We start from the raw sequence: 23,489 nt of genomic DNA on the forward strand, positions 1-23,489 counted from the left end.
ATCCTCCTCATAGCTCACCCTTCCAGCCAGCTTTGTGTCATCTGCAAATTGGAGATATTTGGTTCCTTAACTCCATCCAATAACATTTACTGTGAATAGCTGGGATCCAAACCCCGATCCCAGCAGTGCCCCATTAATCACTGACTGCTTCTCAGAAAATACCCCATTTATTTCTACTCTTTGTTTTCTGTATATCAACCAGTTTTCCTTCTCTAAGGTTTTGGAGTAGATCTGTAGTTCAGGTTGTGGGTGTTAAGGTTGGTTGGCTCACCGAGCTGGTTTGTTGTTCTGCAGACGTTTCATCACCATGCTTGGTAAGATCCTCAGTGTAGCCTCTGATGAAGCGTCAGTGTGTTTTCCCACCTGGTTTTTAAACTCTGGGGTCCGTTGGGATGGATTACCTCACTATACACCATGAAGCATGCTATTAATAAATACATTGAACTCGATGCCGTACACATTCCACAACGGAGGAAACCCAGATGTGAGGCAGTCCATCACAGCGGACCCCAGAGTTTAAAAACCAGGCGGGAAAAGACACTGATGCTTCAACAGAGGCTGCACTGAGGATATTACCACACACCGTAACGAAACATCTGGGGAACAACAAACCAGCTCGGTGGGACAACCAACCTCAATAATTTTCCATCTACATCAGTAGACCATCCCCAGTTCTACATACTTTAAAGTTACCTGCTAGTCTTAAGTGGGACTTTATCAAGAGCATTCTGAGCATCCAAGTAAACCTCATCTACTGGTTCCCCTTTATCAGCTCTACTAGTTACATAATCAAAAAATTCCAGTCAATTTGCCAAGCATGAGTTTCTTTTCATAAATCAACATGGAGTCTGGCCATTCCTGCAACGGTTTTCCACGTGTTCCACAATAAAATATTTTGAATGGAATCTAACATTTTTCCTCCAACTGATGTCAGCCTAACTGATCAGTAGTTAAGTGTTCTCTCTACCTCTTTAAAAAAAAGGGATACATTAGCTACCACCCAATGCAGAGGAACTGTTCTAGAATCCATATACAAATGAAAGACAATGACCAATGCATCCATTATTTCTAGAGCAATTTCCTTAAGTACTATTGAATGTAAATTATCTTCTATGATTCAATCTTGCACATGCCTATGCATTCCATTAGAGGGTCTGTATCCTTTGAAAGTGTATTGCCCTCCCCTTCATAGGTCAGTTGAGGAAAAGGGAAGACCCCACAGAAGAACTGGTATGGAAAGGCGCATCAAGAGTACAAATGTAGCAAAGGCAGGGAAACTGGGAGAATGGTTTGGAATCCTTAGAGAAAACAGGGTGGGACCAAGTGTAGTAAAGGCAGCCTTGGAGTTCTGCCAGCTTGTAGTGAATATTAATTGATAATCTATATCTGGCAGTGAAGACCGCAAAGCCAATAAAAGGGTGGAAAGAAGCAGAGCTGAAGTAATTGAGAATGAGGGCAAAATGTAAATCAGAATCTGAGAGTCGAAGGTGGCACCCTAAGGCATCATCAGCCACAGTCATCATTCATATTCTCTTCATTTGTTCAACATTCACAACTACCATCATCATAGACAGAGTCTTCACTGACACAGTCCTCACTGATTCAGTCTTCACTGATTCAACCTTAATTGATTCAATCCTCACTGATTCAGTCTCCATTGACACAGTCCTCACAGATTCAGTCATCACTGATTCAATCCTCACTGATACAGTCCTCACTGATTCAGTCTTCACTGATTCAATCCTCACTGATTCAGTCTTCACTGATTCAATTCTCACTGATACAGTCCTCACTGATTCAGTCTTCACTGATTCAACCTTAATTGATTCAATCCTCACTGATTCAATCCTCACTGATTCAGTCTCCATTGACACAGTCCTCACTGATTCAGGCTTCACTGATTCAATCTTCATTGACACAGTCCTCACTGATTCAGTCATCACTGATTCAATCCTCACTGATACAGTCCTCACTGATTCAGTCTTCACTGATTCAGTCTTCACTGATTCAGTCTTCACTGATTCAATTCTCACTGATACAGTCCTCACTGATTCAATCCTCACTGATTCGATCTTCACTAATACAGTCCTCACTGATTCAGTCTTCACTGATTCAATCCTCACTGATACAGTCTTCACTGATTCAATCTTCACTACTAAAGTCTTCGTACATAGAGATTTCACCTATACAAATTTCTCCGATTCAGCTTTCTCTACAATAGTCATTATTGTTACAGCCTTCACTGATACAGTTCTTGCAGATTTAATCTTCAACTAGTACAGCCATCACTCAATTTTCACTAATACAGTTTTCTCTGCGATAGTCATCATGGATGCAGACTTCAGCCATTCAGCTGCCTGTACTATATTCATCATCTTCACTACCGCAAACATCACAAATGCAGTCTTCTTGCCTTCCACCTAAAAACCGACTTTCCCTTCAGTCGTCCTGTTCCTCCCTCATTGGGCTGGCTTAAAAACCCTGACATTTCCATTTTGTTTTCGTTCTAAAGAAAGACGATTGAACGGAAACATTAACCATGTTTCTCTGAATCACTGTAGCTGCTGGGTATTTTGAGAAGAATACGTTTTTATTTCATATTTCTAGCATCTGCAGTATTTTCTTCTACATTATTTTGTGAAAAAAAGTTTGAATACCTCAAAGAAAGGAAAGCTGGAAACAATGTAGGGTGGTAAACTGGAAGATAATGTGAAATATGGAATGTGACATAGGCACCGCTGTACAAACATCAGAAGTCATTGACATTCTGTCATCATGGTAATTTGTGATGTTGTTCACAATGAGTATGTGAGATTCATTGTATTTGGACAGCACGATATCTCCAAATGCTGCTCGGTTTGGTAGGAGTGTGACGTTCTGGACAAAAAGTATTCCACTCTTCTCAATGCAAGTCATTGAGCAGAGTTTGAAACTACTCAAGGCTATACTTCCGGACTGCCCTCCAACAGCCAAATTGCTGCAGCTTTACGGGAGAGATTCGCTGCCATTTCTCCCGCTGTCACCAACATGTGGGATTACGATGAAATCACCGCTTTTCTCGCAGAATGGGGACCCTTCCAGAAAATTATCTTCTTCCTCTTGAGCCGCAGCATCTTTCCCAATGGTTTCTGTGGACTGTCTATAGTTTTTGTCAGGGCGGCACGGTGGCTCAGTGGTTAGCACTGCAACCTCACAGCGACGGGGAACCGGGTTCGATTCCAGCCTCAGGCGATTGTTTATGTGGAGCTTGCACATTCTCCCCTTGTCTGTGTGGGTTTCCTCTCATCGTCCAAAGATGTGCAGGCTAGGCAGATTGGCCATGCTAAATTGCCCAGAGTGTTCAGAGGTGTGTGGGTTATAGGGGGATGGGTCTGGGTGGCTTGCTTCAAGGGGCTGTGTGGGCCTTTTGGGCCGAAGGGCCTTTTTCCACACTGTAAGTAATCTCATCTAATATTCCTGAACATCGCTGCTTCATTCCCAGGAATCTCAACCTCAGTGAAGCGTGGATGAACTGGACTATCCCTCTGGAACAAGCCAAGGGGAAACTTCCAGTACAGCAAATGTAGACGGTACCGGTTGGATGTGATCAGGAATCTTTCGGAGATATTTCCTGACCCAGATTCCGCCAATATTTCTGAGGTGGAACAGGAGCCCTGTTTGGATGGATGGGTGTACAGTAAGGGTCAGTACATCTCCACCATCATCAGCGAGGTAAGCGGCTGAAGGACTCATTAGGCTCACTGTGAGCAGTTAGTCAGGGATAGTTTGTGAAGATAACTGATCAAAAGAATTAACAAAAAACATGAACAAATGCATTTTAAACCACAAGGATGTTGCCAGGGCTGGAGGGTTTGAGCAATAGGGAGACGCTGAATAGGCTTGAGGTGTTTTCCCTGGTGCATCAGAGGCTGAGGGCAACTTTGTAGAAGTTTATTAAGACATGAAGGGCGTGGATAGGGTGAATAGCCAAAGTCTTTTCCCCAGGGTAGTGGGGTCGAAAATTAGAGGGCATAGTTTAAGATGAGAGGTTAGAAATTTAAAGGAACCTGGGGGACAACTTTATGACACAGAGGGTGGTGAATGCATGGAACCAGCTGCCAGAGGAAGTGATGGAGTGGCGAACAAATACAACATTTAAAAAGCATTTAGATAGGTACATGAAAAGGAATGTTTTAGAGGGCTATGTGCCCAATACTGGCAAATGGGACTAGATGAGTCTAGGATATGTGGTTGGTAGGGACAGGTTGGACCAAAGGGTCTGTGTCTGTGCTGTATGACCCTATGACTCTAATTCTTGAAAACATCAGCTTGAGTTAAATCACTTAACTGGTTCCCTTTGTGAATAAAAGTATCTAATTTACATCAAGTAAATTTTGAATAACTTTCTCCCAACTAGTTTAACACACCCATGCATATTACAAGCTCAAATTTGCTGCAGCTTAAAAAACAGGGGTTTGAAAGTTGGAGACTGCAGTTGGGATTGCACCTAAGTACAGTGAAAAGGTTTGTTTGCAAGCAGTACAGGCAGATCATAGTAAGCAAGGTCTTGTAGATCATAGGGTGGGCATGCTGAAATTCCTGAGCTGCCTGAGGAAGAAGGGGCATTGTTGTGTCTTCTTCACTATCACATCTACCTGGGAAATCCAGGTAGATGACAAACAGTTTGTCAGTTATCGTCACTCCAAGGAACATAACATTCTCAATCATCTCAACTCTCGCTCTGTTGATGTAGGTGGGGGTGTGTTCTCCTCCCTTTTTCTGAAGGCATTGATCAGTTTTTTAGTTTTGCCTACATTAACACTGAGGTTGTTATCATTGCACTATGTTAGTCCATCTCCTTTCTGCATTCTGACTCATCATTACTTGATATCCTACAACATAACACAATATACTTCCTTTCCCCTTTAAAGAATGGTAATGCTGTTGTGACAACATGTACGAGGAAGAAAAGAGATACATTATCTCTACACATTTAGCTAGTACCTTGGTGGAAATATAACAGTCTAGTCCTTTACAGCTATCATGACTTGTCTGTGTAGCTTCACTCTCCTGTGTGCTGTTTGTTATCACAGATGAATGTGCGTGTTTTGTTTTGTAGATATTTTACAGTTGTCTGAGATGTTATCTTCAATATCCAAGTCTTCATCCTGTGCAATGGGTGAATATATGTAATTCGATATGTCATCTTCTTCTCAGGATTTGATCATTGCTCATTACAGCATCATTTTACTGGAGACAGTGATGTTGTACATGTTGGCTGTTAGCTCAGTTAGCTGGACAACTGATTTGTAATGTCAACAGTCTGGATTCAATGTCTGTACTGGCTGAGTTTATCACAAAAGACTCTTCTTCTCAAACTTTCCCCTTGCCTGAGACATGATGGCCCTTTGGTTAAGCTGCTACCAGTTGTGTCTATCTCTCTAGTGAGGAAAGTAGTTACATGACTACTTTACCTGAAAATCTTGGCAAGTTGTTTTATGTTTGACAGTCATAAATGTTACTTTGTAAACAGTGCATTCTGTGAGACTGCTAGACTGAGCGTAATCAGGGGAAAAGACCCTGTTTTGTACAACTGTCTTGGAAGGGTACCCTAGTGTGCTATGAACGCAAGTTGCTTTGGTATACTTAATATACTGAGTATTGTTGTCATTGTGTCAACAACTGTTTCAGTGTTTGTATCTTTGGTTTGTCACACAACAGGAAATTTAGTGAAGTGGTCAATGGCCAAATGCAGTCTTGTCCTTAGAGATGGAAAATATCAGTCACAGTCTTGCACATTAGAAAAAATCTTGCGTAGAATGAGATGCTCTCTCAATTATTGAAATTGGTGGAATGGACATGTTTCACATGATTTGATTAATGGATTTACATCTTTATTTATACCGGACCAATAAATCAATTCATACGCCAATCTGTATCTATTAACTACCCCATACATATGTATATGCACAGCCTAGAATGTCTAGCCTATAGAACTACTGTTTGCCATTGAAAGTTAAATTCAGGGAGAATCCAATTTCATCTCTTAATAACCAGAATATTGCAGCTCAGAGAGGTGTTGAATGCGTTCAGGTCGGCCACAGATAATAGCCGCTGAAGCTGGTCATCTTCTGACATAGCTTGTTGAATCTGCTGTGCTTGACTTGTGCCCATAGAGTCATAGAGACATAGATTTGTACAGCACAGAAGTAGACCCTTCAATCCAACTAATCCATGCCGACCAGATATCCTAAATTAATCTAGTCCCATTTTCCAACATTTGGCCCACGTGCCTCTGAACACTTACTATTCATATATCCATCCAAATAGTTTTCAAATGTTGTAATTGTACCTCTGGTAGCTCATTCCATACATGCGGCTCTCTGTGTGAAAAAGTTGCTCCTTAGATTCCTTTTAAATCTTTTCCCTCTCACCTTAAAACTAAGTCCTCTACTTTTGGATTCCCCCAACCTGAGGAAAATTTACCCTATCCATGCCCATCATGATTTTGTAAAACTGTATAAGGTCACCTCTCAGCCTCCAATACTCCAAGAAAAATAGCCCCAGCCTATTCATCTTCTCCCTATAGCTCAAACCCTCCAACCCTTGCAGCATCCTTGTAAATCCTTTCCAAACTCTTTCAAGTTTCACAACTTGAGATGCTTGGGATGACATTAATGCTACTGCTAACTCAGATGAAATAATATTCACTTGTAGTTCTAAAGGAATATCTTCATTTTTAGAATGATTTGGAAGCAGGCACAAAGCATCAGAAATGGTCATTTGGGACCCTGGTTTGTATTGAATTTCTATATCGTACTCCTGGATCTTCACAAGTAACTGTTGGAGTTGTGGAAGTGCATTTGACTGGTTTTCAATGGAGCATTTCTAACCATTTGTGGTCAATATGAACAATGAGACACTTGCCAAATAAATATATATGAACTCTCTGTATTCTGAAAACTAGAGCAAATTATTTTCCTGGTGTAGTTTGTCTGGGCTGCCAAAAGACCATAAAAATGGATGCAATATGTTAGCTTTCATGCAATAGACATACTCCAAGATCTTTTTGGGATGCAACTACTTCCATTGTGGTTTTGCTGCAATTCTAGCTGATTTAATACTGGATAATTGAGATTGTAGATTGAAATCTAGCTTGATAGATCTTTTATCTTATTTAACATGATAGTCATTCACTGAAACATGAGTACACAAGGTTACAGATTTTTCTTTCACAGCAAAACAGCAGTTTATTATACAAAAGGAAAACCAATTAAATAAAACAAATCTGTTTAGCTCATTTGGCTGGCTGGATTGTGATGACAAAAATGTGGGTTCAGTTCCTAGATTTGCTACGGTTATCAAGAAACATGCTCCTCCTCAACCTCTTCCCTTGCCTGAGGCAGGGTGACCCTCAAGTTAGGCCACCATCAGTTGTCTCTCTCAAATGCAAAAGTGGTTCTTTAGTTACTATCTGTAATCTTTAAGTTCAACTCAACTGGCTCTTTCCTGTTCTTTCTTGTGAGCTACAACGTCTTCTTAAATGAACACTCAGTGAAAGGATACCATAAATTTCTCAGTTTTTGCCTGCAGATTTCTAACCAAACACCCTTTCTCTGGAAGTTTCACAAACTGACTTTTGATTAAGGTAATCTGTTCCATGAACTGTCTTGTATTCCTTTCTAGGAGAAATTATATCATGCTATGATCCTAATCAGGTCTCCTCCAAAACCTTCTGGTCTCTGAGGCTCCTAGGCTAGAACTTTTCTTTTTTCTGAACCAAAAAAAAAGCTAATGGCCCTAAAGTTTGTATTCTTAGTCGTAAACCCAGCATTGTATTAACAATCTTCCTTTCAGACCCTGGAAAAACCTGGTCTCTGCCACATACTGAATTTGATCAGTATTGCAGAAGAACTGACTGACCTATCTATTTTTAAAATACTTCACAAAAACAACCAACTCTCACATGCTACTATTTGGAAATCTAAACTTTAACACTAGTTTGTATGAAACCTTTCCAAATAATAAATATTGAAGGATTACAATATCAAATAATGCAGTTGCTCAGTGATGAAATATTTTTGAGAGTTTGAAAAATATGCTGAAGATCATTTTTCCATATATATAGTGTGATTTTGTGAGGATCTTAAAAAGGAAACATTAGGTTTCAAAATTTAGAATATATTGAGATAAAAATTTAACCCTGGTCATGGCCTAGAATCAAATGATCATTAGTTATCCTGTTGCTGAGTTAATAATTTCCTTTTATGGTACAGTAATAATGTCACTACCTACCAGCAAGAAGATCGGGTTTTGAGTCCCACTAAACCCAGGAATGTGTCATACCTTGTATCATAATATCATTTAAAAATATCTAGAACTAAATAGTCATCAGTGACACCACAAAACTCTCTTTGAATTTTTTTCAGAAGTGTTGATCACAAGATGATGTTGAAGGTCTATCAAATTCCAAAAGAACATAAAAAAATGATATTATAACGTCATAGACAGCAAGAACTGCTGATGCTGGAGTCAGAGACAACATAGTATGGAGCTGGAGGAACACAGCAGGCCAGGCAGCATCTGAGCAGCAGGAAAGTTGATGTTTCCATTCAGGACCCTTCTTCAGAAATTATGTCATATGTTCAAGGAGTCTTATAGGTCTGCACCACAAATGCAATAAATATCCAGCAGGGGGTGCTGACTGCTAGTAAAGTGGAAGAGTGAGACACTTCCACATTGCTACAGGGCCAGAGAAGTCCCATCAAGTAAAATGTTTTTGATAAAAGGGAAAAAATATTGTGGGTAATTAAGAGGTGTAAAGAAAGAGTTGACTAACATGAGCTAGGAAAATAGACTAAGGATCTGTGGGTGAGCAGCTGCAGAATTTAAGTGGATAATCTATGACGTTCAGCAAAAATTTATTCAAAAAGACTCAAAGAGAGGGATGAACCACCTGTGGTTAACCAAGGCAGTCAAGGAGGGTATCTGGTCAAAACTTAAAGCTCACAGAGTGATGAAAACTCATGGTAGACCAGAGGATTGGAAGTTTTTCTGATAACCAGCCACAAATGACTAAAAAAGCTAATAAAGAGGAAAGACATGATCATGAATGTGAATTGACAAGAAATATAAAAACAGACAAGAGTTTCTATGTTAGATAAAAAAAGGAGTTTGTTAAGTGTGGGATGCTTGGAAGATGCAATTGGAGAATTAAGAATGTTCAGTGGGGAAATGGCAGAAAATTGAAACTAATATTTGCATCAGTCTTCACATTATAAACATCCCAAGGCAACAGATAAGCAAGGTGCTAAAGGGCAGAATGATCTTGGAACAGCCTCTATCATGAAGGACAAAGTACTAGACAAACTAAAGGAACTAAAAGTAAATATGTCACTAGGAAATTATCAATGGCATCCACAGATTTTTAAGGAAGTGGCTACAGAGATAGTGAAGGCAGGGGTCTAAATATTCCAAACCTCACTGGATTCCAGGGGAGTTCCAGCAAATTGGAAAACTGCTAATGTGATGCCTTGGTCAAGAAGGAGGGAAACAGAAGCAGGAAACTATAGGGCAGTTGGGCTAACATCAGTCAATGGAAAGTACGAGAATCTACAAGTGAGGAATAAATAACAGATCATTTAGAGAAATCAGAGTCAGTATGGTGTTGGGTTGTTTCTGAGAGCGGCAAATAGGAGCAAGACAGAGAGCAGGTAGAAGTCTTAAAGGCTGTCTTTATTGAAAGTATTTCTTAGTACATCTTTGAGCTGAAGCTGCTTACAGTGAGTAGACATGGCTTTTTATACAGTATTGCAATAGATACAACAGATACTTGCATGCAGAATTTGTTTATACAGCATTCTTATAGTTATCTGTCCCTACTATGATAAACAGATGTTTTCTTTACAGAGTATTCACTTATTATATCTCTCACACAATTAGGCATGACTCACATAGGCATGGCAGTGTTTGCTGTCATGCGCCACTTTAGTCATTTACATTAACCTGATCATATTTGTTGTCACTCACCACATTTGTCATCTTAACAATTTGGGGAATATTTGAGGGATGTAGGTAACTGATGCTTCTGTCTGGTACCAGGTGAATTGCAATTGATTTTTATGGTCAACTTGAGCTTGATTTAAAACTGCTGATTTGTCAGGTTGTTATATGATTTTTATAACCATTTTGCCTAACATTCCAGCATGTTTTGTTATTTATTATCAGTGAAACAGTATGTATTATTTTATTATAAATTCCATCAGCATATCGCCTGACCTTTTGAAGCAATTGAATTAAAATCCATCTGGATATCAATTAAGCAACTAAATGTATCAAATGAAATGTGATAGGAAAGTTTCAACTCATTCAATCCAGTGTTGCATTTCTGATTTGACTGTAGGCTCAAATGCAAGAAGATTCACAGAAATTGCAACCATTTACAGAAGTGGCACAACTGGAAAAAATAATACAGAGGTAAGTTAAAAAAGAGGAAATTTAAATAAGCCTTGCCACCAATCAGCAGCAATGGAGGAATGGACGAGAATTTGTTTCTTTTCAATTCATATCTCAGGTTAACATTTTATCCTCTCGAAATATGCTAAGAAATGCAATCAAGGTGTTCAAGGGCCAGTCAAATACTCAGATCAACAATGACTCCATCATTTCATATTCCTTACATTTGCTAACTTTCTTTTGGAACCAACAGTATATTTGCATGTGATGTGTTTCAGGTTGAACTAAAAGTGCACTTTGATATCAATTTTAATATTGGGACAACAGGCCTATACTGGTCAGCTTGTCATCCATAGCCATAACAAAGGAGCAGTTGAAACTTTCAGTCACTGCCTTTATCCAGCTGCCTCATTGTTGGCAGTTCTAATTCTCTCACAAGTTAAGTTCCCATGTGTCTGCCTCCTGCAAGGTGCTGGAAGTTGTGAGACAAACACAGATTGGGGAGGTGTGGTGTTGCAGGACCATTAATCCTCAGATTATTTTTATGAAACTTACTCTGCTGAACTCAATAAACTGATGGTGAACTTATTGTAGATGCAGTTTGTCACTTCCCATTTTGCAGCCCTCATCGAAAATTATAGCAATCATGATCCTAAGACTCTAACTGTGCAAGTGAGAGGGATGTACCACCAAAGACAAACAAGGGGCTATGACACCCATGATATTCTCCTTTCAAAATATTATTGACCTTTTCATTAAGACCATAACATATAAGAGCAGGTAAGAGAAAGTTAGAAAATGTAAGAAATATAAAATGATGGAGCAATTGTTGATCTGAGTATTTGACTGGTCCTTCAGTACCTTGACTGCATTTCTTAGCATATTTCCATAGGATAAAATATTAGCCTAAGATGTGAATTGAAAAGAAACAATTGCTCATCCATTCCTCCATTGCTGCTGATTGGGGGCAAGTCTTATTTAAATTTCCTCTTTTTTACTTATCACTGTATCTTTCAGGCATTTGGTCCATCAAGATCTGCTGACCAATGCAATTATGGCTGATACATTTCTCACCCCTATTCTCCTACCTTCTCCCCATAACCCTTGATTTCCCTACCAATCAAGAACCTATCTGTCTCTGCCTTAAATGCACTCAATGACTTGACCTCCACAGCCCTCTGCAGCAATGAGTTCCACAGATTATTCAGCCTCTGGCTGAAGAAATTCCTCATCACCTCAATTCTAAAGGACCATCTCTTCATTCTGAGCTTGTGTCTAGCCTCCCCTATTAACATTTTCTCCACACCCACTCTATCCAGGAATCTCAGTATTTGTGAGTTTCAAATCGGATCATCCCTTATCCTTCTAAGCTCCACTGGGTACAGACGCAGAGTCCTCAACCGCTCCTCACATGACAAACCCTTCATCCCCAGGATCATTCTTCTAAACCTCCTCTGGTCCCTCTCCAACAGCATCTTGACCTTCCTTTGATACTGATCCCAAGACTGTTTACAACATTCTAAATGTGCTCTGGCTAGAGCCTTCTACAGCTTCAACAGTATATCTGTGGTCTTGTATTCCAACCCTCTTGAAATGAAGGCTGAAATTGCATTTACCCTCCTAACCGCCAACTGAACCTGCATCCTGAATGCGGAGACTCAAGTCCCTATGTGCTTCAGATTTCTGTAGTCTTCCTCCATTTAGAAAATATACTCTGTTCTTTCTGTCAAAGTATATCTATCATAACCTCACACTCTCGCAGAATAATGCGAATAGGCAATAAGGCTATCAATCCAATTTTGTATCCGTCAGTACCCTGTCTTTTCCAATCAATAGAAGTGAAAATTGGTTCCACTAAGTCACATCCAGCCTATGGCCTCTCTCCCAAAGGGAGCAACTTTATCAAAGACAATGAAACAAACAAAAAATTGGTCCCTTCCTTAATCAGTTGATGCTGTTAGCTATGCCTATTACATAGAATATTACAGCACAGTACAGGCCCTTTGGCCCTCGATGTTGTGCCAACCTGTCATACTGATCTCAAGCCCATCTAACCTACACTATTCCATGTACGTCCATATGCTTATCCAATGACGACTTAAATGTACCTAAAGTTGGCGAATCTACTACCGTTGCAGGCAAAGAGTTCCATTCCCTTACTACTCTCTGAGTAAAGAAACTACCTTTGACATCTGTCCTATATCTTTCACCCCTCAATTTAAATCTATGCCCCCTCGTGCTCACCGTCACCATCCTAGGAAAAAGGCTCTCCCTATCCACCCTATCTAACCCTCTGATTATTTTATATGTTTCAATTAAGTCACCTCTCAACCTTCTTCTCTCCAACAAAAACAGCCTCAAGTCCCTCAGACTTTCCTCGTAAGACCTTCCATCCATACCAGGCAACATCCTAGTAAATCTCCTCTGCACCCTTTCCAAAGCTTCCACATCCTTCTTATAATGCGGCGACCAGAACTGTACGCAATAACTGCCTATTAACTGTTACTCCCACTTCAATCATTCAACTTGAATCCAAGCGTCCACTATTGGTACTAAATGGGAAATTAGATCAGGAGCCAAAGAATCAAAGGTTAGTGTGAGGAGGCAGGAATGTGGAGTGGGGGCCACAGTCAGATCAAGCATGGTGAATGATGAATTATTGGATGGTGCTGCATACTTGCAGGATCAACTGGCCTACTCTTGCTCCTTATTCATGTATCTGAATAAGGCTCATGTGAGAAGAGATTTAAAACAGCACTGGAGCTAGGACTGAAATTGGTTGATACAATTTTCATTTATATCATGCAATATTGGAAAAATGCTCTAAATCTACTCCTGCCCCACTTTCCAGCATTTGACCCATAGTTTTTGAACATTGAGACATTTGAAGTACTCATCCTATTACTTTTTAAAAGTTGTAAGATTTCCACCTCAACTACCCTCCCCAGGCAGTGCATTCGAGATTCCTACTATCCTCTGAGAAATAAACAGTCAAAAAATGATAAATATTAGAAATATTGAATTGATGGGATTGTAAAATTCATTTGTGGAATGTGGACTGGCCAGCATTCATTGTCTGTCCCTAGTTGCCCTCAAGAAGTTGGTGGTGAGCCGCCTTCTTGAACCTCTGCATTCTACCTGCTGTGTGTTGACCCACAATGTCATTAGAAAGAGAGTTCCAGGATTTTAAGCCAGCAACAGTGAAGGAATGATGATATATTTCCAAGTCAGGGATGGTGAGTGGCTTGGAGAGGAACTTGAAAGTGGTTGTATTCCCTTGTATCAGCTGCCCTTGTAGATGGAAGTGGTCATGCATTTAGAAGGCACTATCTGAGGATCTTTGGTGATTTCTACATTGCATCTTGTAGATAGTACACACTGCTCTTAGTAAGCATCAGTGGTGGAGGGAATGGATTCTTGTGGATATAGTGTCAATCAAACGAGCTGCTTCGTTCTGGACCATTTCAGGCTTCTTGAGCATTGTTGGAGCTGCACACATCCAGGCAAATGGGGGGTATTCAATCACACTCCTGGCTTGTGCCTTGCAAATGGTGGACAAGCTTTTGGGGATCAGGACATGAAATACTTGCAGCAGTATTCCTAGCCTCTGACCTGATCTTGTAGCCACTGTGTTTATGTGGTGAGTCCGGTTGCGTTTCTGGTCAATGATAACTTCCGGGATGCTGATAGTGGGAGATTCAGTGATGGAATCTCCATTGAATGTCAAGGAGTAGTGGTTAGATTGTCTCTTACTGTTGATGGCCATAGCCTGGGGTTTGTGTGGCGGAAATGTTTCTTGCCACATTGCCAGCCCAAGCCTGCATATTATCCAGATCTTGCTGCATTTGAACATAGACTGCTTCAGTATCTGAGAAGTCACAAATGGTGCTGAACATTGAGCAATCATCAGCAAACATCTAGCCTTCTGACTGTATGTCAGAGGGAGAGTCATTGATGAAGCAGCTGAAGTTGTTCTACCCTGACACTACCCTGAGGAACTCCCGCAGTGATGTCCTGGAGTTGAGATGACTGACATCCAACAACCATGGTGGCTCAGTGGTTAGCACTGCAGCCTCACAGCACCAGTGACCCGGATTCAATTCCAGCCTCGGGTGACTGTCTGTGTGGAGTTTGTACATTCTCCCCGTGTCTGCGTGGGTTTCCTCCGGGTGCTCCGGTTTCCTCCCACAGCCCAAAGATGTGCAGGTTAGGTGGATTGGCCATGCTAAATTGCCCGTAGTGTTCAGGGGCATGTGGGTTATAGGGGGATGGGTCTGAGTGGGATGCCTGAAGTGGCAGTGTGGGCTTGTTGGGCTGAAGGGCCTGTTTCCACACTGTAGGGAATCTAATCTAATCTAAACCACGACCATCTTCCTATATGTCACAGAGGACTCCAACCACTTGACCGTTTGCCCCCTGATACACATGATTCCAGTTTTGCCAGGGCTCCTTGATGCCACAATTTGTTGACTGCAGAGTCACTGGATTACTAGTCCAGGAACAACACCACTTTACCATCTCCTCCCCTGGTGAGATGCAGCTCTTGTTGGAAATCTGGAGATGTAGTGAGCTGTTACAGCCAAGGAAAGTAACTTTTCCTTCATCCTTCAAAATGCTATGATTAGTTCCTATATTTGAAACATCTCCTTGTTGTTCAGTTACAGTTTTAATTTATCCCATTGATGTTAGACTGCTTCCAATGTCGAAGTTCTCTTTTAAATTTTTGCTTGCTGTTCACTATCAATGTTCCAAAACTTGTATAATGATCATTCTTACCCAAGAGTTTGATGAAAGATATTTGGTTCATTTGGCCTTCCTCATTTCCCTGACTTCAGATGCCAGAAACTCTGAGCTGAAATCTCATTTCAGGACATAATATGCACATTAGATCAGTTTGCAAAAACTGTAAATTGATCTAACACCCAATTATTTAAATGATCAAAAAGAAGAGAATGGGGTGGAATATCACCTTCAGGGGTGACAGTACACATCCAGATACCTCTTTCAAGTGATATCCCCCCCACCTGGCATTCCACTGGTGCTACTGCCGTTGCTGGAATTGTTGGCCAATCGCATCATAATTCCAAGCTCAGCTAGTTAACATTATCCTGCAGTGCAGAAATTTGTTTAAAGAGACAATCAACTGGTTTTTCTTCCAGGGACTAGAGAGTGAGAAATCAAGTCTTACAAACTTGATTGAATTTTTTAGGAAGTAACCAAAAAGATTGATGAGGGCAGAGCTCTAGACATTATTTACTCAGATTTTAGTAAAGCCTTTGACAAGATTCCATGTGGTAGTCTAATTATTAAAATTAGATCACATGAGATTCAGGGTGAGCTTGCCAATTGGCTTGATGGTATGAGACAGAGAATAATGGTGGTGGGCCGTTTTCGGACTGGAAGCCAGTGTTCCAAAGGGATCGGTACTAGTCCACTTTTGTTTGTCATTTATATAAATGATTTGAATGATAATATTAGAGGTATGATTAGCAAGTTCACAGATGACATCAAAATTGGCAGTACAGAGGGCAATGAAAATGGTTATTTAAGATCACAAACAGATCTTGATCAATTGGCTAGGGAGTGGCAGATGGAGTCTAATTTGGAAAAATGCAAGGTATTACATTTTGGTAAAAACTAAAACAGGCAGGACTTATACAGTAGGGCCCTGGGTGGTTTAGTAGTTTAGTTTAGAGGCCTAGGGGTTCAGGTTCATGATTCGCAGGTTGACAGTGTGGTTAAGTAGGCATTTAGTATGCTTACCCTCTGACCTTTGAGTATAAGAGTTGGGATCTCATGTTGAGGTTGTACAGGATGTTGGTGAAGCAGTTCTGAAAAATTATGTGCAGTTCTGGTCAGCTATCTTTAAGAAGGGTATTATTAAATTGGAGAGGGTTCAGACAAGATTTAAAAGGATGTTGCTGGGACTGAAGGGCTTGAGTTATAAAAATGGGCTGGGTGGGCTAAGAACGTTCTTCACTGAAGCATAGGGGCTTGAGGTGTGGCCTTATAGAGGTTTATAAAATCATGAGAGGTATAGATAAGTGGAATATCAAGTCATTTCCCTAAGGTGGGGAAGTTCAAAACTGGGAGGCATACTTTTAAAGTGAGAGGAGGAAACTTTAAAAAGGACGTGCAGAGCCACTTTTTTGCATAGAGTGGTTTGTGTGTGGAATGAACTGCCAGAGGAAGTGGTGGATCAGGTACAGTTACAACATTTGCATGACATTTGTTCAAGTACCATGAATAGAGAAGGTTTGGAGGGATACGGGCCAAGAACAGGCAGGTAGGACTAATTTAGTTTGGAAACATGGTCATGGTGAGCTAGTTGGACTGAAGGATCTGTGTCTGAGCTGAATGACTCTATGATAGACAGTACATCCTCCTGGAAAATTAGTCTTGGGCTGTGCACAGATTCTCTTTTGGTGCCTTAACTCAATATTCAGTCCTTAATTGCTCTAAGACATTTCCTCTCCCCAACACTGCAATATTCTTCTGAAGCAATAAATGACTTGCATTTACACCACCAAAGGTTTCACAGAATCGTAAGTATTTATCAGTTGTCACCACTATAGCAGCTGCTAGTAGTGTGCATGGCAAATTCCTACAAACTGCAATGTGATAAAGGTAAGACAATGTGACTTTAACAGAAGGACAATATTATCATCAGCATTCAAATGAAAGCACTATACAGCAGATGCTGGAGATCTGAACTAAAATTATAAAGTACTGGAGAAATTCAGGAGGAACTTTTCTGAAGAATCAAAGGACTGAAAACATTACTTTTATCTCACCACACAAATACTGCCAGACCAACTGAATTTGTCCAGTACTCTCTGTATTTATTATCATAAACACGCAACTGTTAAGAAGCCTCCTACTTTCTTATCTCTGACAACCATTCCATGGCCTGACTCAATGAAATTTCCAGGAAAGGAGGTGCTGCCAAATTTATCAAAAAAAGTATTTGAACTACTCAATGGCAACTTCAATTATTTTAATTGGTTGGAATGCTTTCCTCACATGCAGCCTGTAGTGGGGAGCTACTTTAGTCAACCTGTTTGACACATTATGATCCACCTCCAGGGCAAGTGTGACTTGAACTGAGACTTCTAGCCCAGGGGTAGGGAGAATACCAAGGTACCAAAATTCCTACAGTTTAAATGCTGCATTTCAGTGTTAATGAAAATACAGATAACTCCACATTGTTTCAATCTATAAACCTTTCAATGAACCCAGCACACTGCCACTTCAACATTCAGTTGTGCTGCAAGCCCCTTCTTCTTAAAGTGTTTTTATTAATCCATCATGACAAAACTCTGTAACAGATGGAACTTAAACACAGTTGCTCTGGCTTAAAGGTGGCAACGTTACCATTGGATCATGAAAGTCCCTGGTAGGTATAAAGATGCATACAGAGTAAGGAATTAGATACCAAATGAGGCTTTTTGTGGAGGAAAGCAAGCAAGAGCTTGCTAGTAGATGATGAATGAGATGCAAAAGGTGCCATATTACCTGAAAGTCATTGCTGATAAACATTCACATACGTTAAAACAATGCAGCGAAGGTTACCTTAAGTCATATCAAACTCTTTTGGCAGTGCATTCTTGGAAAATATGCTGGCTTCTTTGCCTTGTTTGATCAAATCAGGCCATTATCTTTTTTTTCCACTGAGTATCCTTGCAAGTCCCCTTGTTGTCAGTCATGACACATGTGGTAATACTCTTTTCTGAGTCAGAGGGCTATGGGTTCAATTCTCACTTCAGGAACTGAACACAAATATCACTCCAGGTGCTGAGCAAGTGTTGCTTTTTTCAATGAGACATCAAATGGAGTCCCGATATGGAACTCACCGGTAGACGTAAAGATTTAATGATACATTTTTTTTACAAAAGACTGGGGGAATTGTCCCAGTATCCTCTATAATATTTATCCTCAATATCACAAAAGCAGATTATCTGGTCATTATCTCATTAAAGTTACAGGGTCTGTTTTGCACAAATCGGCTGCCACATTTTATTCATTACAATAGTGAATACACTTCAAAAGCTCTGTATGGCAATTGAAGACTTTGGGATATCCAGTGATTATGAAAGGAGCTTTATAAATGCAAGTTTTTCCATGGCTATCTACATCATCTCAAGAATTAAATATAAAATAAGCCAAATGTTTCCTTTTTATGACAAATGTGTCAACAAATTAAATCCATTTTTATCTCTACCATATTTAAAAACCAGCATAAATATAATATTTTAGAGTAATGTAACCTGCTATTGGATGCTATAGTGCAAATTTAGCCATCACAATATTACATTCTCTCTCTTGGAGACTGCATTAGACAAGATTTCTCTGTGGAGAGCATCTATAGTGTATTCATTTGATGATGTCATACTGCATTATAACCATGGAACCATGAGCTGTGAAAGCAATGTAGAAGAAAATCACAATGGTATTCACCCATATGGCAAAAAGAACACATCTAATCAAAACAGCATTGGTTCGGTACTTGTGATCCTAACCGTATTGTGTTTATTCAAGGAAAAGTTATATAAATGTATGAACGAGGAAAGAGCCAAGCATCATGGGGCAAACAAGAAAGCGGAAATGACAACCAGATCACTAATCTTATTCAATTGCAAACCAGGCTTAGAAAGTGGTGAAGAAACTATTCCTACTCCTAATCCTGTGTTCCTGTACCTCTTTTCTGCAGTTAATATGTATCTCTCACATAGTTGAGCAAGAATCTGTCTCACTCCAACTATGTACTTGTAGCATATCTTGGAAATATTTGCAGATTGGGATTGGTGCTGGGACCACAACAATTTATGGCTTAGATGAATGGACAGAAGATGTGGTCCCAATATTTGCTGGTATTGCCAAGACAGGTAGGAGATAAGTTATGAAGAGAACACAAAGAGATTACAAAATATACTGGTGGGCAAAGAAAATGCAAATGGGGTATAATTTGGGAAAATGTGGTACTGTTGATTTTGGCAGAAATTTTTTTTTAATTAGCAAAATGTTGGGAGATTGCAGAACCTTGAATTGGATGTTATTGTGCAGAATTCAAAATAGTAGCATGGAGGTGCATTGCTGACTGCTTTGTGTGCAGAAGCATCTCTTGGAATAGTGATATACCCTGTCCGCTGACAGCTGAGTCCTGAGCTGGACATGCTGCACACGTTGTAACGACATGGAAAGCAACTAGAATCATTGGCAGGATAACATAAATATACTAACATCCTAAGAAATAAAAGTCATCTCAATTGCCAATGTAGAAATGTCCCTGGTACAGTGTTTTACAGCATTCTGACTGTGAGTAATTCTGACACCAATGCTAATATTGATTACTGAGATGGCAGGACTGACAAATGAAGATAGACTGGATCAATTAGGGTTATATCCACTTGAATTTAGGAGAATGAGCAAGGGGGAATCTCACAGCAACCTATAAATTTCTAATTTGACTAGACAGGTTAAAAGTGGGAAGGATGTTCCTGATGACCAGGAAGCCCAGAACCAGGGGTCACAGTTTAAGGGTACTGGGTTAGCCATTCAGGAACACAGTATTGGTTGAATAAATCAGCCTTGATCATTGCGAATGGCAGAGGAGACCTAAAAGCTCTTGCTCTTATTTTCTATATTTCCATTATAATCAATCGCAATATCATAGTAACGAATTCTATGGCTGGGCTCTCTGTAAACCTGTGGGACAGTGAACATAGAACAGAAATAAGTACAGCACAGGAACACCCACTTCAGCCCACCAAGCTTGTGCCAGCTCTATAATGTCATTCTAAATTAATTCCATCTGCTTGCACATATTCTATATCCCTCTATTCTCTCCTGCTTGTGTGTCTGTCTGACTGCCTCTTAAACTTTGCTGTTGTGTCTTCTTCTGCTGTCTCCCCTGGCAGCATGTTCCAGGTAGCTACCATGCTCTGTGTAAAACATTTGCTTTGTGAGGTTCCTTTAAACTTTTGCCCTCTCACCTTAAACCTATGCCTCCTAGTATTTGACCTTCCCAGCCTGCAGAAAAGACTCTAACTATCCACTCTATGATAACAAAGTGTGAAGCTGGATGAACACAGCAGGCTATGCAGCATCTCAGGAGCACAAAAGCTGATGTTTCGGGCCTAGAAGGGTCTAGGCCCGAAACGTCAGCTTTTGTGCTCCTGAGATGCTGCTTGGCCTGCCGTGTTCATCCAGGTTCACACTTTGTTATCTTGGATTCTCCAGCATCTGCAGTTCCCATTATCACTGATACAACTATCCACTCTATCTATGCTTCTCATAATTTTATATACTTATATTAGATCGCCTCTCAGATGCTGATGTTTTCGCAAAAATAATCTGAGTTTATCCAATCTCTCCTTGTAACTAATACAGTTCAATCTGGGCAACATCATGTAAACTTCATTTGCACCTTTTCCAGGCCCCCACATCTTACCTATAGTGTGGCAACGAGAACTGCAACAATACTTAAAAATGTGCCTCAACTGAAGCTTCTTAAACCTGCAAGGTGACGTGCCAACTTTACTAGGATGTTGCCTGGTATGGAGGGAAGGTCTTACGAGGAAAGGCTGAGGGACTTGAGGCTGTTCTCGTTGGAGAGAAGAAGGTTGAGAGGTGACTTAATTGAAACATATAAAATAATCAGAGGCTGAGATAGGGTGGATAGGGAGAGCCTTTTTCCTAGGATGGTGACGGCGAGAACGAGGGGGCATAGCTTTAAATTGAGGGGTGAAAGATATAGGACTGATGTCAGAGGTAGTTTCTTTACTCAGAGAGTCGTAAGGGAATGGAACTCTTTGCCTGCAACAGTAGTAGATTCGCCAACTTTGGGTACATTTAAGTCGTCATTGGATAAACATATGGACGTACATGGAATAGTGTAGGTTAGATGGGCTTGAGATCAGTATGACAGGTTGGCACGACATCGAGGGCCGAAGGGCCTGTACTGTGCTGTAATGTTCTATGTTCTATGTTCTATGAACTTTTACACTCAATGCCCCAACTGATGAAGATATGCATGTCATATAATTTCTTTACCACGTCATCCACTTGTGTGGCCACTTTTAGAGAGCGATGGGCTTGCACCCCATGAAGAGTCATCTGGACTCAAAATGTTAGCTTGCCGTCTCTCCATGAATGCTGTCTAATCCACTGTGATCTCCCACATTTGTTGTTTTTATTACAGATTCCAGCGTCTACAGTAATTTGTTCCTCCTGAGGGTCCTGCCATTTACTGTATACTTTGTTCTTGCATTTGACCTTTCAAAATGCATCACCTCACAGAAAAAAACACTGCTCTACAACTATTCTCCGTCCTCCATGATGAAGAAAGCATTTGCCGAACTTACACACAGCTTGTATTAGAGATATCAGCTCCTGTCAATTGGGAAACTCTCATGTGACAGGCAGAGATAGGAAGCATAATCCTGACCAGGGGCTATGTCTGGATTCAAGTCCCTCGAGCTTTGTGGAAATGTACCTGTACAGATTTGTTAAAATATACCCATGAAAACGGGAAAACTTTTACTACCTCTGACATGGTGAGATATGTTGCTGATGACCTGGACTTGTCACTTCATGGTAAACAGCACACACTTTGAATAATTTATTTATCTGCTTTGGCTAGAAGGCTGCCAATGCTGTTTAGTTCCATGAAATTTCATCTTATCTACCAGCCCTTCCCCATTCACTGCTCTAGTCGCACGGCTTTATCCTCGCTGCCACTAATATGAACAAAAGATGTTAAACATAGCAAAGTGCGGAGCTGGATGAGCACAGCAGGCCAAGCAGCATCTTAGGAGCACAAAAGCTGACGTTTCGGGCCTAGACCGTTCATCAGAAAAGGGGGTTGGCGAGAGGATTCTGAAATAAATAGGGAGAGAGGGGGAGGCGGATCGAAGGTGGATAGAAGAGAAGACAGGTGGAGAGGAGACAGACAAGTTAAAGGTCGGGGATAGAGCCTATAGAGGTGGGTGTAGGTGGGGAGGTGGGGAGGGGATAGGTCAGTCCGGGAAGGACTGACAGGTCAAGGGGCAGGATGAGGTTAGTAGGAAGGAAATGGGAGCGCGGCTTGAGGTGGGAGGAGGGGATAGGTGAGAGGAAGAACAGGTTAGGGAGGTGGGGACAAGCTGGGCTGGTTTTGGGATGCAGTAGGGGGAAGGGGAGATTTTGAAGCTTGTGAAATCCACATTGATACCATTGGGCTGCAGGGTTCCCAAGCGGAATATGAGTTGCTGTTCCTGCAACCTTCGGGTGGCATCATTGTGGCACTGCAGGAGGCCCAGCATGGACATGCCGTCTAAGGAATGGGAGGAGGAGTTGAAATGGTTCGCGACTGGGAGGTGCATTGGTTTGTTGTGAACCAAGCATAGGTGTTCTGCAAAGCCCCCTGCCTGCCCTGGTCGACCCATTGTCTCCACCTGCTCCTGCCCCACCAAACTCATCTCCAGCTATCTGGACTCCATTTTCTGCCCCTTGGTCCAGGAACTCCCTACCTATGTCTGTGACACCACCCACACCCTCCACCTTCTCCAGAAATTCCAATTCCCCGGACCCCAGCACCTCGTTTTCACCATGGACGTCCAGTCGCTATACACCTGCATTCCCCATGCAGATGGTCTAAAGGCCCTCTGCTTCTTCCTGTCCTGCAGTCCTGACCAGTCCCCCTCCACCGACACCCTCATCCGCCTAGCCAAACTCATCCTCACACTCAACAATTTCTCTTTCGATTCCTCCCACTTCCTACAGACAAAGGGTGTAGCCATGGGTACCTGCATGGGCCCAAGCTATGCCTGCCTCTTTGTAGAATACGTGGAACAATCCCTCTTCCGTATCTACACAGGCCCCAAACCCCACCTCTTCCTCCGTTACATCGATGACTGTATCGGCGCTGACTCATGCTCCCAAGAGGAGATCGAACAGTTCATCCACTTCACCAACACCTTCCACCCCAACCTCAAGTTCACCTGGACCATCTCTCACCTTCCTGGCCCTCTCTGTCTCCATCTCAGGCAACCACCTAGCAACCGATATCCATTTCA

The sequence above is a fragment of the Stegostoma tigrinum genome, chromosome 13 (assembly GCF_030684315.1).
Source record: "Stegostoma tigrinum isolate sSteTig4 chromosome 13, sSteTig4.hap1, whole genome shotgun sequence".
NCBI lineage: Eukaryota > Metazoa > Chordata > Chondrichthyes > Orectolobiformes > Stegostomatidae > Stegostoma > Stegostoma tigrinum.